At 48.9% G+C, this 15,576-nt stretch overlaps 1 pseudogene across 1 annotated transcript; it reads left to right on the top strand.

Moving 5' to 3' along the window:
* The first annotated feature begins 8,092 nt into the window (after positions 1-8,092).
* Positions 8,093-8,514, top strand: LOC308278717 (small ribosomal subunit protein eS12-like; annotated as a pseudogene). The gene has a single exon. The product of its transcript is annotated as a small ribosomal subunit protein eS12-like (transcript).
* The last annotated feature ends 7,062 nt before the right edge of the window (positions 8,515-15,576 follow it).

Below are 15,576 nucleotides of genomic sequence, written 5' to 3'. Positions count from 1 at the left end.
AATGGTACAGCCACATTGGAAACACTTTGATGGTTTCTTAAAAAGCTGAACCTTTACTACTGTATGATCCAGTTTTTATACTTCTAGATATTTAACCAAGAGCAAAGGAAATATACTGCCATAATTTTTTTTTTTCTATTTGTGTGGTACTGGGGATTAAATCCAGGGGCATTCTACCTTTGAGTGACACCCCAGCCCTATTTTATTCTTTTTATTTTGAAACAGGGTCTAAGTTGATGAGAGTCTCATTACTTGCTGAAGATGTTCTTGAACCTGTGATCCTCCTGTCTCAGCCTCCCAAGTACGGAGATTACAAGTATGCACCACTATGTCTGGTTCATAAAAAGATTTTTTTTTTTTGTGGTACTGGGGGTGGAACCCAGAAGCTTTCTACCTCTGGGCTATACTCCCAGACCTATTTTATATTTTATTTGGAAACAGGGTCTCACCAAGTTGCTGAGAGCCTCACTAAGTAGCTGAGGCTGGCCTCGAACCCGTGCGATCCTCCTGTCTCAGCCTCCCAAGTGCAGGGATTACAAGCGTGCGCCGCCACGCCCGGCTCATAAAAAGATTTGTACGCAGATGTTCGTGGCAGCTTTTTTTGGTAATCGCTAAAAACTGGGGGGAAAAACACCATCTCTGTCAGCTGATGGATTGATGGATGGACAAACAGTATATAGTCTATCCTTCCAATGGAACACTACTTTGCAATAAAAAGGAATTAAATACTGATATATACAACAAGAAGGATAAATATTAAAATAAATATGCAAAATAAGAGAAGGCAGACCAAACAAAGACAATATGCTATATGATTCCAGTTATAAGAAACTTTAGAAAATGCCAAGTGACACGAGCAGAACAGCAGTTGCTGCAGGATAGGAGGGAGGCATCTCTGAGGAGCACAAGGAAACTTTCCGTGAATGATGCACACGTACTGATAGTGCTGACACTTTCACGCGTATACACACATGTCAAACATCAAATCGTACACTTGGAAATATGTACAGCTTATTGTATTTCAGTATGACTTTAGCAAAGCTAGTAAAAAGAATGAAGGGCTGCCAATGTAGGCCAGCAGTAGAGCACTTGCCTAGCATGCACTAGCCCTGGTCTCCTTCCCCAGGACCACAAAGTAAATAAATAAAATTTAAAAATAAGAAGATCTTTACCAGCCACCACTCTTATAAAGAGCTAATATCTAGCATATGCAAAGAACTCAAAAGACTCTACACTAGCAAAACAAATAACCTGATCAAGATATGGGCAACAGAACTGAATAGACACTTCACAAAAGAAGATATAAAAATGGCCAATAAAGCCAGGCGTGGTGGCGCACGCTTGCAATCCCAGCATTCGGGAGGCTGAGACCGGAGGATCGCGGTTCGCGGACAGCCTCAGCTACTTAGTGAGGCCCTCTGCAACTCAGTGAGACCCGGCTTCAAAATAAAGAATAAAAAATAGGGCAGGGGCTGTAGCTTGGAGGTCAAATGTCCCTGGGTTTCATCCCCAGACACCCTCCCCCAAAAAGGCCTATAGATACATGAAAAGATGTCCAACATCATTAGCCATCAAGGAGATGCAAATCAAAACTACACTGAGATTCCATCGAACTCCAGAGTGGCAAGCATAAAGAAATCAAATAACAAATGCTGGCGAGGATGCAGGTAAAAAGGAACTCTTTTACACTGTTGGTGGGAGTGCACGCTAGTTCAGGGCTATGGAGATCGGTGTGAAGTTTCCTTAGAAAACTGGGAATGGATCCACCCTATGATCCGGCTATACCAATCCTGGGTATCTTTCCAAAGGGGTTGAAATCAGAGATCTACAGAAACATAATTCATACCTATTCATAGCAGCACAATTAATAATACCCAAAATATGGAACCAACCTAGGTCCCCATCAACAGATGAATAGATTGCAAAATTATGGGAAATGCACACAATGGAATTCTATTCAGCTATAAAGAAGAACAAAATCATTTCATTAGCCAAAAGATGGAAAGACCTGGAGAACATTATGTTAAGTGAGATCAGTCAAGCACAGAAAGAGAAGGGACATATGTTTTCTCTAATATGCCCAAACTAGGGAGTATTGGGGATACCAGTGGAGCTCCAGATAATGGAGGGGAAACCTCAGCAAAGCTAGAATGGAAAGGTAAGAGACGAAGAAGGCTGAGGTTGGTTAATGGAGGAGCTACATTCAAATATGTATAAAAGTATGAATGTAGCATGGTTAATCTGGACATTGTTGGGGTGGGAGAAGGGGAAGTGGGGGAGAGGGCACCAAAGCACAGTATGAATGTATACCATTTTCAATATGATCCACCTAAAAATAATAAATAAATAAATAAAATAAAAATAAGCTGGGCGTGGTGGTGCACACTTGTAATCCCAGCATTTGGGAGGCTGAGACAGGAGGACTGCAGTTCATGGCCAGCCTCAGCTACTTAGTGGGGTCCTCCCCAACTTAGTGAGACCCTGTTTCAAAATAAAGAATAAAAAGGCCGGGCGTGGTGGCGCACGCTTGTAATCCCCGCGCTTGGGAGGTGGAGACAGGAGGATAGCGCAGGTTTGTAGCCAGCTGCGCTGGTTTAAGAGACCCTGTTTCAAAAATATAAAATAGGTCTGGGAGTGTAGCCCGGAGGTAGAAGGGCTTCCAGGAACCCCAGTACCACCAAAAAAAAAAAAAAAAAAAAGAATAAAAATAGGGCTAGGGGTATAGCTCAGAGGTAGAATGCTCCTGGGTTCCATCCCCAGTACCGCAAAAAATAAAATAAAATAGAGAAAAAGGGCCCCAATCAGGTCCAATGGCTGGGTGGGAGTGGACTGGACATGGACAAAATAACAAGTGGCACGAGAACAGCAGTAGGAAGAGCAAACCCTTACTGTGGACTTTTTCCCCCTGGTAATAGGAATTGAATTCAGGGTCATTCTGCCTCTGAGCTATACCCCCAGCCCCTCCTCATTTTTTGTTTTGAAAAAGGCTGTCTCAGCCTCCCAAGTACTGGGATTACATGTGTGCCCCACCACTCCCAGCTTGCTCTGTACTGTGTGTGTGTGTGTGTGTGTGTGTGTGTGTGTGTGTGTGTGTGTTGTGCTGGAGATAGAATCAGGGGCATTCTACCTTTAACCTACACCCCGAGCCTAATTTGATTTTTTATTCTGAAACAAGGTCTCACTAAATTGTGGAGGACCTCACTAAATTGCTAAAGCTGTCTTCCATGCAGCCCTCCTGTCTTGCTGAGATTACAGGGGTATGCCACCATGCTTGGCTTCGTACATACTTATTTTTGTGGTACTGGGGATTGAATCCGGGGGCATTGTACCTCTACGCTACCCCCCCCCAGCCCTGTTTTATTTTTTACTTGGAAACAGGGTCTCAGGCTAGCCTTGAACATGCAACCCTCCTGTCTCAGCCTCCCAAGTACTAGAATTAGAGGCGCGTACCACCACGCTGGCGTGCTTTGTACTTTTATTATGTGACATTAGTATGCAGCTATACGATGTAGTATCACTCTGAAGTAGCAGTAAACACAAAGGAAAGCAAGAACTGCCATGCTGTCACAGAAAACATATTCCTTAGTGTAACGAGTGGCCGGATTTCTGAACCTTGACCTATCCAGCATGCTGGCTGTCGTGGGCAGTTTTATCTCTCGCTCACTGCCATGCCAGTGTTACCATCTCACTGAGCCTGGAATGTCCCTCGAATGTAGTCAGTGGTCACTCTTTCCCCCTCTGAAAGGCCATCTTCCCTCTGGCCTCCAGGAAGACTTCCCCATGAAGGAGGAAGAGTGAGCTTTTCCAAACCAGCCATCGGACCCATCGTCACCCAGTATACAAATATTAAGTGCCACAGGCGGGTTTAGCATGTCAGCTCCCTCCTGCTACTGGGTTACGTGCATGTGTGTCAGAACAGCGCTAGAACTGGATTTAGAGCCCACAAGCAGGGGCCTGGGGCCGTTTTGTTGTTTTGTTTGTATGGTACTGGAGACTGAAGCCAGAGGTGCTTAACCATGACACTGCGCCCCCAGCCTTTTTTCTTTTCTCGTGTGTAGAACTAGGTACTGAAACCAGGGGAGGCTCTGCCTCTGAGCTACACTCCCAGCCCTTTGTTATTTGTTTTGAAATAGAGTCTTGCTAAGTCCCTGAGAGTCTTGCTAAATCAGCTTAGAACCTGTGATCCTCCTATCTCAGCCTCCCAAGTACTGGGATTACAGATGTGCACCACTGTATCTGGCTTTATTATTTTATTTATTTATTTATTTATTTACTTATTTACTTATTTATTTATTTATTGTACTGGGGGTGGAACCCTGAGGCATTCTACCTCCAAGCGACACCCCCCAGCCCTATTTTTGATTCTTTATATTTTGACACAGGGTCTCATTGAGTTGCAAAGGGCCTCAGTAAGTAGCTGAGGCTCTCTGCAAACTACGATCCTCCTGTCTCAGCCTCCCGAATGCTAGGATTACAAGCATGTGTCACCATGCTCGGCTTTATTTATTTATTTATTTATTTAGCGGTACTGGTGATTGAATCCAGGGGCAAAATAGGGTCTCACTAAGTTGTGGAGAGCCTCACTAAGGCACTGAAGCTAGCCTCACTGAGACAAGCTGTGAATCTGTGATCCTCCTGTTTCAGCCTCCCAAGTACTGGTATTACAAGCATGTACTACCAGGCCCCACTATATTTATTTATTTATTTATTTATTTATTTATTTATCTATCGTGAGTGTGGGGATGGAACCCAAGGGCATTTGACCTCCGAGCTACACCCCCTGCCCTATTTTTTATTCTTTATTTTGAAAAGGGTCTCACTAAATTGGGGAGGGCCTCACGAAGTAGCTGAGGCTGTCTGCAAACCGTGATCCTCCTGTCTCAGCCTCCCAAATGCTGGGATTACAAGCATGAGCCACCATGCCTGGCTTGTTTTTCTATTTTGACACAAGGTCTCATTAAGTTGTTCAGGCTGGCCTCAAACCTGTCATCCCTGTCTCAGACTCCCAAGTCCTGGAGCTACAGGTGTGCACCACTGAATCCAGCACTGGTGTGTGTGTGTGTGTGTGTGTGTGTGTGTGTGTGTGTGTGTATGTGTGTGTGTGTGTGTATGTGTGTGTGACTGAATCCAGCACTGGGGTGTGTGTGTGTGTGTGTGTGTGTGTGTGTGTGTGTGTGTGTGTGTATAAGATCAGCCAGGGCCGGATGTGGTGGCACACACTTGTAATCCCAGCATTTGGGAGGCTGAGACAGTCAGCCAGCCTCAGCCAGCCTCAGCTACTTAGTGAGGTCCTTTGCAACTCAGTGAGACCCTGTTTCAAAATAAAGAATAAAAAATAGGGCTGGGGGTGTAGCTCACAGGTAGGATTCCCCTGCCCCCCCCCAAGTATGGCAAAAATAAATAAATAAACAAATAAATAATAAAAAGAACAGCCAGAAAAGGGTCATAGAGTGAGGCAAGTTGTTTTCTGTGCATGGATTTGCTGAGATGCAGCAGAGCTGAACTAGCCTCTGTTATCCTCAAGGGCAATATGGGTTACAGATTATTTCCTCAGTCTACATCTAAGCACCTCCTTATTATCAGGCCATCAGGAATTTGGGGGACATGAAGACTAATTACCCACACTTCTATTCCCCAAGCCTAAGCTGTCTCAACTCAATGGGCAGGGACCAAGGGACTAGGTGGAGTACTCTGCTCGGGCGGTCCACACATGGCACAGTTTTTTTTTTTTAAATCTCTATTTATTTAGGTTTAAGTTTTATTTATTTATTTATTTATTTTGGTGGTACTGGGGTTCCTGGAAGCCCTTCTATATCCGGGCTACACTCCCAGACCTATTTTTTTTTTTTTTTTTTAGTTTTGGAAACAGGGTCTCTTAAGCCAGCACGGCTGGCTTCGAACCTGCTTGATCCTCCTGTCTCCACCTCCCAAGCGCGGGGATTACAAGCGTGCGCCACCACGCCCGGCTCACATGGCACAGTTTATCCTGGGCTCCTGTCTCTGCTGACAGCCTCAAGCTGCTTGAGAAAACTCAATCTGATCATAGCAGGTAGAACCTGCAGGTTACATTCTGAGAGTTCTATGAAAAAGGGGAATGGTCCTCAGAACCCAAGGGCTCTCTGGGCAAAGGCAGGGCCCCAGACCCATTCCAAGACTGCTGGGCATCGGCCCACGAGGCACCCACTATCTATGCAAGCTTAAGGGGATGGCTCCCAGAATTCTACACACAAAAGGGCAGTAAAAACAAACTGATGGCCACGAGGAGTGGTATACCTGTGAGCCCAGTGACTTGGGAGGCTGAGGCGGAACGATTTCAGGTTTGAGGCCAGCCTGGGCAACTTAGTGAGATCCTGTTTCAAAACAAAAAATTAGGCTGGGCGTGGTGGCGCACACTTGTAATCCCTGCGCTTAGGAGGTGGAGACAGGAGGATTACTCAGGTTCGAAGCCAGCTGCGCTGATTTAAGAGACCTTGTTTCCAAATAAAAAAAATATTAAAAAAGGTCTGGGAGTGTAGCCCAGAGGTAGAAGGGCTTCCAGGAACCCCAGTACCACCAAAACAACAACAACAACAACAACAAATTAAAAGCCAAGTGTGGTGGTGCATGCCTGTAATCCCAGTATTTGGGAGTGTGAGACAGGAGGATCTGGTTCTAGGACAGCCTCAGTAAGTAGTGAAATTCTTATTAACCTAGCGAGACCCTGTTTTAAAATAAAAATAAAATGAGGCTGGGGGTGTAGCTCAGAGGTAGAATGACCCAGAATTCAATCCACAGTACCACACAAAAATAAAAAAATAATAATAAATATAGGGCCGAGAGTGTAGCGAGGAAGTAGATTGCCCCTGCATTAATAAAAATAAAATGGAAGCCAGGCCTGGTGGCACATGCTTTTAATCCCAGCATTTGGGAGGCTGAGAAAGGAGGATCGCAATTCACAGACAGCCTCAGCTACTTAGTGAGGCCCTTTACAACTCAGTGAGACCCTGTTTCACAATAAAGAATAAAAAATAGGGCTGAGGGTGGAGCCTGAAGGTCGAATGCCCCCAAGTTCTATCCCCAGTACTGCAAATATAAATAGATAATATAAAATAAAATAAAAACAGGAATAAAATGGGGCTGGGAGTATAGTTCAGAGGTAGAATGGCCCAGAGCTCAATCCACAGAACTACAAAAAATAAATAAAAATAAAGCTAGGAGTGTAGTGCAGAAGTAGAATGTCTCTGAGTTCAATCCCCAGGACTGCAAAAATAAATAAATAAAATTTTAATGCCGGGCGTGGTGGCGCACGCTTGTAATCCCCGCGCTTGGGAGGCAGAAACAGGAGGATCGCGCAGGTTCGAAGCCAGCCCCGCATGCTGGCTTAGGAGACCCTGTTTCCAAATAAAAATGTAAAAATAGGTCTGGGAGTGTAGCCCGGAGGTAGAAGGGCTTCCAGGAACCCCAGTACCACCAAAAAAAAAAAAAAAAAATTTTTTTAAAAGGCAACTAGCCGGGCGTGCTGGCACACGTTTATAATCCCAGTGCTTGGGAGGCTGAGACAGGAGGATCGCAAAGGTTCAAAGCCAGCCTCAGCTACTTAGTGAGGCTCTCAGAAACTTGGTGAGACCCTGTTTCCAAATAAAGTATAAAATAGGTCTGGGAATATAGCCCGGAGGTAGAAAGCCTCTGGGTTCCACGCCCAGTACCCCCCCAACACACACACACACACACACACACACACACACACACACACACACACACACACACGGGCAAATAGCGTCGTGCAGAGGCAGCTGGCGTCTTTCCCTGCAGCTGCCGCGTCTCGTGGAGGCGGAAGCACGGGTGCGTTAAAGATTTCGGCTTCAACCCCGCATGGGGGCGCACGCTTGTAATCCCAGCTTTCGGGAGGCTGAGACCCGAGGATCGTGGTTCTCGGACAGCCTCAGCTACTTACTGAGTGAGGCCCTCTGCAACTCAGTGAGACCCGGTTTCAAAATAAAGAATAAAAAATAGGGCAGGGGCTGTAGCTCGGAGGTCGAATGCACCTGGGTTCCATCCCCAGACCCGCAAAAAAAAAAAAAAAAAAAAAAAATCGGCTTTTTTTAACCACGCCATGGCCGAAGAAGGAATTGCTGCTGGAGGTGTAATGGACGTTAATACAGCTCTACAAGAGGCGCTGAAGCCCTCCCTCATCCACGACGGCCTAGCACATGGAATTCGTGAAGCTGCCAGAGCCTTAGACAAGCGCCAAGCCCATCTTTGCGTGCTTGCATCCGACTGTGAGGAGCCTATGTGCGTCAAATTGGTGGAGGCACTTTGTGCCGAGCACCAAATCAACCTAATTAAGGTTGATGACAACAAGAAATTGGGGGAATGGGTAGGCCTCTGCAGAACTGACTGAGAGGGAAAATCCGTAAAGGGGTTGGTTGCAGTTGTGTAGTCGTTAAGGCCTATGGCAAAAAAAAAAAAAGAAAAGAAAAAGAAAAATCTCAGGCCAAGGATGTCATGGAGGAGTACTTCAAATGCAAGAAATGAGCAAATAAAAATTTTGATTTACATTTCTTTTTTCTTTCTTTCTTTTTTTTTTTTTTTTTTTTTGGTGGTACTGGGAGTGGAATCCAGGGGCTTTCTATCTCTGGGCTATACTCCCAGACCTATTTTATATTTTATTTGGAAACAGGGTCTCACTAGGTTGCTGAGAGCCTCACTAAGTAGCTGAGGCTGGCTTCGAACCCGTGCGATCCTCCTGTCTCAGCCTCCCAAGCGCGGGGATTACAAGCGTGCGCCACCACGCCTGGCGCATATATATATATATATATATATATATATATATATATATATATATATATAGTACTGTGGTTCCTGGAAACCCTTCTACCTCCAGACTATACTCCCAGACACCTATTTTTATATTTTTATTTGGAAATAGGGTCTCTTAAGTCAGCGAGGCTGGCTTCGAACCTGAGCGATCCTCCTGTCTCTGCCTCCTAAGCGGGGGGATTACAAGCGTGCGCCACCGCACTCGGTGCAAGACCCTGTTTCAAAATAAAAAATAAAAAGGGCTGAGGATATAGCTAAGAGGTAAAATACCCCTGGATTCAATCCCCAATATGGAAGGAAGGCAAGGAGGAAGGGAGGGAGGGAAGGAGGAAGGAATTGTGTAGAAAGATGACAACATTGCTGAGGATGGCCTGCAAACTGCGATACTTCTGTCTCAGCCTCACAAGTACTAGGATTATAGGATTGTGCTACCACATCTAGCTCCAAAAGATGGCAATGTTAACACAAATATATATATATATATATATATATATATATATATATATATATAATTTTTGCGGGTCTGGGGATGGAACCCAGGGGCATTCGACCTCCGAGCTACATACACCCCCTGCCCAATTTTTTATTCTTTGTTTTGAAACCGGATCTCACTGAGTTGCGGAGGGCCTCACTAAGTAGCTGAGGCTGTCCGCGAACCGCGATCCTCCGGTCTTAGCCTCCCGAATGCTGGGATTACAAGCGTGCGCCACCACGCCCGGCTGTTAACACAGATATTGAAAACTGAGTTTCAGTCTTCTCTATAGTACTGACTGCCACTCAGAAAGACTCTACCACACATATGCCTTCTTCCACATCTCCTCCTTATCCTGTGCGATGGCAGAGTTAACAAAAAGTCAGCAGACAAAAGTGGAAAATTTCCCTCTTGGTTTCAGGACTGGGTGCGGCACACCTTGCTAGCAGTGCCTGAGAAATGGTGGATTCCAAGAACCTGGCAGAGTCAAGCGTGTGTGGAGCGGAAATTATATCAACAACAACAACAACATTAGCCACCAGAAATTCTAGCTGTGAACAATTATTGGGTGTTTACTATGTGCCAGGAATTACACTGAGTGCTTTCCATGAATTAGCTCATTTAATCCTGACTCTAAACCTGTGAAATGGACACTGAGACTCAGAGTGGTTCAGTAACTAGTCCATGGTCACACAGCCGGTTGGTGGCAGATCTGAGATAGGAACACATAGAACTCGTGCTCTTCCTCCTCCGGACATAATGTTTCTAAGGAAAGATAGTGGGTCAACCGAGAAGAGGGCAGGAAGAAGCTTCAAGAAGGACAGATGGAATAAGAGGCAGTTAAGTGCCCACACTGCAATTAAAAAAATGGCCCATCCAGAGCATGAGGACAGGCGACAAAGCTTGCTCAACCTGGGCAAGCTGCTTCACCTATTGATGCTAAAAGTTAAATTCTTTTAGAAATGTTCCAGAACTTTCCCTTGCAGATTCGCTTGCATGAAACATCCTTCCCTGCTCGTGAGTCTCCTCCTCACCCTAAGAGCAGGCTGGGGTCTCTTTGCCAAGGAAATAACCCAAGGACACAATTTCCCCCCTAAGAAGCCAGGGCACTCTGTTTTTCGGGCATTTGAAGCATGCTTGGGATAGGGTGAAGCAAGAGGGTAGAGGAAATATAATGAATATGTGTGTGGGGGGTGTCGGGGTGTTTTGATGTAATTAAACCCACCAAGGCTTCCTTCACATCCAGCGAGGGGGACACAAAAGCGCCAGAACAAATATAGAGTTAGTCCTTGGTGGTCTGTGCAGAAACATGTGGCACGCTCGCCACCCTTCAGTTTCCAGCTGGCTGTGGGAAGGGTCAGTTAGGAGAATCTCTGTCCTCCACCTGAACCTCTGGACTTCCACTGAAATCTCAAACTCCTGGGGAAAGGTGGGCCTCTGCCAGGCCCCTTCTGCCATGAACGCTTGTGGGATGTTGCCCTTGGTGTGCCCCACTTTTCTCCTGCTCTCCCCCCTCCCAGGGCCTGTGTGTGCTTGGGGGGGGGTCCAAATGAAATCCTCAGCTTGGGTGGCAGGGAAGCCTGGCCATCCTTTGTGTCTTATCAATAAACGCTGGCTCCCTGTCTGGGCCAGTCACTTTGTGTCTCCCAGAGTGGAGATTGGGGAGCCACCCACACTCACTGACCTGGTCTTTTATGTGTCGTGCATTTACCAAACAATTACCCAGGCTTCGAAGGTCAGTTGGTAGCCAGGGAAGGGAGAAAAAGGAGTCTTTTCTCCCTTTTCTGCACAGCCAAGTCCCCCAGGCCCCTCCTCCGCCCCCTTCAAGGTCTGGCTGTGGTGTCCGTCACAAAGCCTCCCCTCCCTCCTTCCGAGGCTGCTGACCTCAGAGTCCTGGCTGTGCTGGCCCCTGCACCAAGGAGCACAATTAGCACCTGACTGGCCACTGGCCTTGCTACTTGTCCTCGCCTCTGCTGGTTTCAGTGTCTTAGTCATCTCTGCCCTGCCACCTCCCTCCCTTGGCTCCCCCACAGCTCTTAGCACAGGTTGGGCACACAGTAGGTGTTAATAAATATCTGTTGAATTGAAACTCAGCAGCCCCTATGAGGTCAGAACCCTCATAAGCACCCCGACCAGCAGTTTCTTGGCAACCAACGCCGGGGCCCCGAGCTATTGGGCATTAGCAGTGAGGCCGCTATTACAGGAGACAGGAGGCTCAGCGGCCGGAGATTTGCAGGCAGGTTGGTGTTGATGAGAAAAACCCCTGACCCCTAGGAAAGTGCCCATGGGATTCTGGGTACCTCACACGAGTTTCCTCTCTCCCCTGCAGAACTAGTTTTCAGTCTGAGAACCACAACGGGAATAAATTGGCAGTAAAGCCAGAAACCTCTTTGCCGCTTGGAAATCCGGCCGCGATAACCAAGGCCAGGTTGGGGTCAGGAGAAAAGGCTGCCCAAGGCCCTTCCCAACTCAGTGGGGGACCCCAGGGACATGCAGAAGGCATGGCAGGGGCGATTTCTTTCTGCTTTTGGGGCTATATGGGGTTTTTCGAGGGTGGCCCTAAGTGATACCATCTTGCCTTAATGCCCAGTAAACCACACTCTGAGTACCTGCCACAGACAGTCCATGGAAGAACAGATCTCCTTCCCTCCCACCCTAGGGCAGGCCGGGGAGCTAGGCAGCATCCAGACCTGAAACCATCCAGTGTCTCCAGGCAAGGAGAAGTCTCTAAGTTTGGGGTGCCTGGCTCCCAGGGCATTTGAGCCTGGATTTGTTTATTTTGGCACTGGGAATTGAACCCAGGAGCATTCTACTTCTGACCTACACTCCCAATCCTTCTTTTACTATTTATTTATTTATTTATTTATTTATTTATTATTTATTTCTGGTACTGGGGAGTGAACTGAGGGGCACAAGCTACATTTACAGCCCGTTTTTTTTATTTTTTATTTTGAAACAAGCTCTCACAAGGTTGCTGAGAATCTCGCTAAATTGGTGAGGCTCGTCTTGAACCTGTGATCCTCCTGTCTCAGCCTCCCAAGTATTGGGATGACAGGTGTACATCGCTATACCTGTTTGTGTGTGTGTGTGTGTGTGTGTGTGTGTGTGTGTGTGTGTGGTTCTGGGGATGGAATCCAGGAGTATTCTACCTCCGAATGACACCTCCAGCCCTATTTTATTCCTTTTTATTCTGAAACAGGGTCTCACTAAGTTGCCGAGGGCCTCACTAAGTTGCTTAGGCTGGCCAAGAACCTGTGATCCTCCTGTCTCAGCCTCCCAAATACTGGAATTACAAGGGTGCACCACCATGCCTGGCTTTTTTTTTTTTAATATGGTTTCACTAAGTTGCGGGGGGGTCTCACTAAGTTACTGAGGCTAGCCTTGAACCTGTGATTCTCCTGTCTCAGCTTTCCAAGTGCTGGGATTACAGGGTATGCATTGCTGCACCCAAATTTGGAGTCTGTCTTTAAATTATGGTTATCTACACAGATGATTTATACAATCTCGTCCCCTTCCACCTCCCTCACCATCACGATCTGGCCTACATAGAAGGGTTCCCACAATCCTGAAGAGCCTGTGGTGTCTTCTTCATATCCAAACTGACCTCACTGCCAATTTGCCAGAGCCCAGTACTGGGACGGGTTCCTGGAAATGTTGGCTGAGCTGAATCTGAGTTTTAGGCACTGCATTAGACAATATCACAACACCGGTTTAGGTTTACTGTGTGCCACACACGGTTTATTTGTTTGTTTGTTTTGTGGTAGTGGGGATTGAACCCAGGGGCATTCTACCTCTGAGTGACACCCTCAGCCCTATTTTATTTTTTATTTGTTAACAGGGGCTCGCTAGGTTGCTGAATCTTGCTAACTGCTGAGGCTGTCCTCAAACCCGTTATCCTCCTGTATCATCCTCCCAAGTACTGGGATTACAGGCAGCATTCGGGGCATTTTGAACATGCTATTATGAATCAAGTACACACAGAAAGACCACACCACCCTCATTTTTAGATCGCAACACACGGCAGAGGAAAGGGAAGCCACTGTGCCACAACTTGGTAACCAGGTAAAGGAGAGTGGATTTGGGGCCCCCAGCTTGTCCAGGGTGGGCACCAATTCTCGAGTAACCACGGAGCAAACAGTACAGAAGAAGGAGGAATGCCAGACATAGTTGCAAACAAGCCACTCCTTCAGCTCACAGCAAGAGGTGGGTGAGGGTGGCAGAGCTGGTCTGCTTCACCGTCTCCCCATCTAGAGATCTTAGGCTTTGACCCCAGTCCCCGAGACACTACCACAAGGGAAACAACCTCTTGCCCAAAGCAGCCTGCCTGCAAGTCCTACCTGATCATCTTCAGACACCTCCAGATAGCTTGCCCTAGGCTGTTCCTGCACTGAGTGCGCTGAATTAATGGTCAAGGAAGCACTTTATAACAGGGAAAAAACCTGTGTAACTAACTGCAAGGAGGGACTGGCATTCTTGCTGGGCAAAGCGGACATGTTCCCTGGGCATTTTTGGTGTCAAAGGACCCTATCTCCCCAAAAGAGAGCACTAGATTGGTTCTCTTCACCTCCCTCCAACCTGGCATTCAGGCCAGGGGTCAGCTCCCAGGGGTTACGTCCCTAATGGGTGTGCCCACCAGCTGTTGGGGCCAGCAGTGGTGGCTCAGGCCCTGGGGTGGTGACCTCACTTCCGCTCCTACCTCACCAGCACTCCTCCCATTTGAGGCCCCACCAGGCCAAAATCGAGAAGTCCAAGGTTAACTGTTCCTTTCCACTCTAAGAGCTAATTAAAATGATTAGCTACAATGAACTGTCAAACATTAACCAGAGGAAGCTGCAGGACCAGACAGGCCTCTATTTCGGGCAGAGGGATGAGGGGCAGGAATCAAAGGGCCATCAAATCCCTCAGCTGGGGTGTGGTGGTGATGGTGGGGCACCCAAGAGAACCTCACTGGGCCCAGGTGCTAAGGGGTCAGGAGGTGACTCTGGTCGGGACTCTATGTCCCATACACACAGGAGGAAAGGGCTGAGGGTTAGGGTACCCCTGGAGGGGCCGGACATTCATAAAGCCGCCGCCCCCTGAGCAGTCCCCCCAACCTCCAAAGCAGAGCGCTAGCAGACTCGGGGGACTCTGCTGCGTGGCTGCTGGATCCCCTAGGTGGTAGCAGGGGAGGGAACAGAGAGGCGGGAGAAGCCAAGAGAGCGGGAACGCGGGAGCAGGAAGACAGCGGCTGGCTCAAGCCGAAACTTCAGCCTCTGCCAAGAGGTCTCAATTTTGGCGATCCCACTGTCCAACTCATAGGTTTCTGTGCGTGCCTCGGACCCTAAAGGGGCTCACCCCAGAAAACGCTCGGGACCACCCGATCAATCAGCCAGTCTGTCCGCCAACCTCCCGCTCTCGGGCGCTGAGCTTTCGGGGGCCCGCTGTCACGATCTGCCCTGTCACGGAATCCAGGCTGCCAGGGGCGCGGGAAAACTGGCCCCCACCCCGACTCAGGAAATCCATCTCTTCTGCCCCGGATTCAAGAACCCGGGTTCCCCAACACGCACGCGGCGGGGTCGAGCCTGTGGCGGCGCTCTACACGCCGCGGCTCTGCCACCTTTTCCCGGGCCCTCCATCCCACTCCGGAGCCCCGGGGCTCTCAATCCCCGCGCTCGGGCAAACTTTTCGAGGTCTCCGTAGGTTCTGAGAAGCGGCGCCATCGACGTACCTGAAGCCCAGCGGCTCACGGGCCAGGCTAGATCGCCCGGCCGGGTCGGTCGCCGTCGTCCCCTCCCCGTTCCAGGGGCCGAGACGTGGGTCTCCAGCCCCGCCAGCCCGCCTTTCTCCCCTCGGAAGCCGGCTCCGGCCACTGGCGCCGGGCGCTCGGCGCCGGCGAAAGGAGAAGTGGAAGTTGAGCTGGGCGCCCGGTCCGTCCCCGCGGCCGCCGCCGGGGCCGCCGTCCCCCGCCCTCCCGCCCTCCTTCTTCCCTCCCTGCCCGCCTGCCCCCGCCGCCCCGCGCCCGTGACTCACCTCGGCGCCAGGGCAGGCTGGTCCGGGCGGGCGAGGCACAGGGCTCTCCCACACGTCGCGCCGCCAATGGCAAGTTGGAGGGCGAGATGCAAATACCAGGTGAGACGGCAGCGTCCCTGATAAAGAGAGTCGGGGGGCGGAGTGGAGCGCTGGGGAGCCCGGCGGACGCCCGGGGAGCGGGCGGGCGGGGCCCCGGGAGGGGGCGGCGGGGGCGCCGGCGAGAGTGTTCGAGCCGGCGAAGCCCCGCACCGAGACAATCGAACGAAAGGGGAAATTGCACTAGAGACTCACTCACA

The sequence above is a fragment of the Muscardinus avellanarius genome, assembly GCF_963383645.1.
Source record: "Muscardinus avellanarius genome assembly, chromosome: X".
In the NCBI taxonomy this organism is placed as follows: domain Eukaryota; kingdom Metazoa; phylum Chordata; class Mammalia; order Rodentia; family Gliridae; genus Muscardinus; species Muscardinus avellanarius.
Note: the sequence above shows the minus strand (reverse complement) of the source record. Positions and strands in the feature narration are given on the sequence as shown.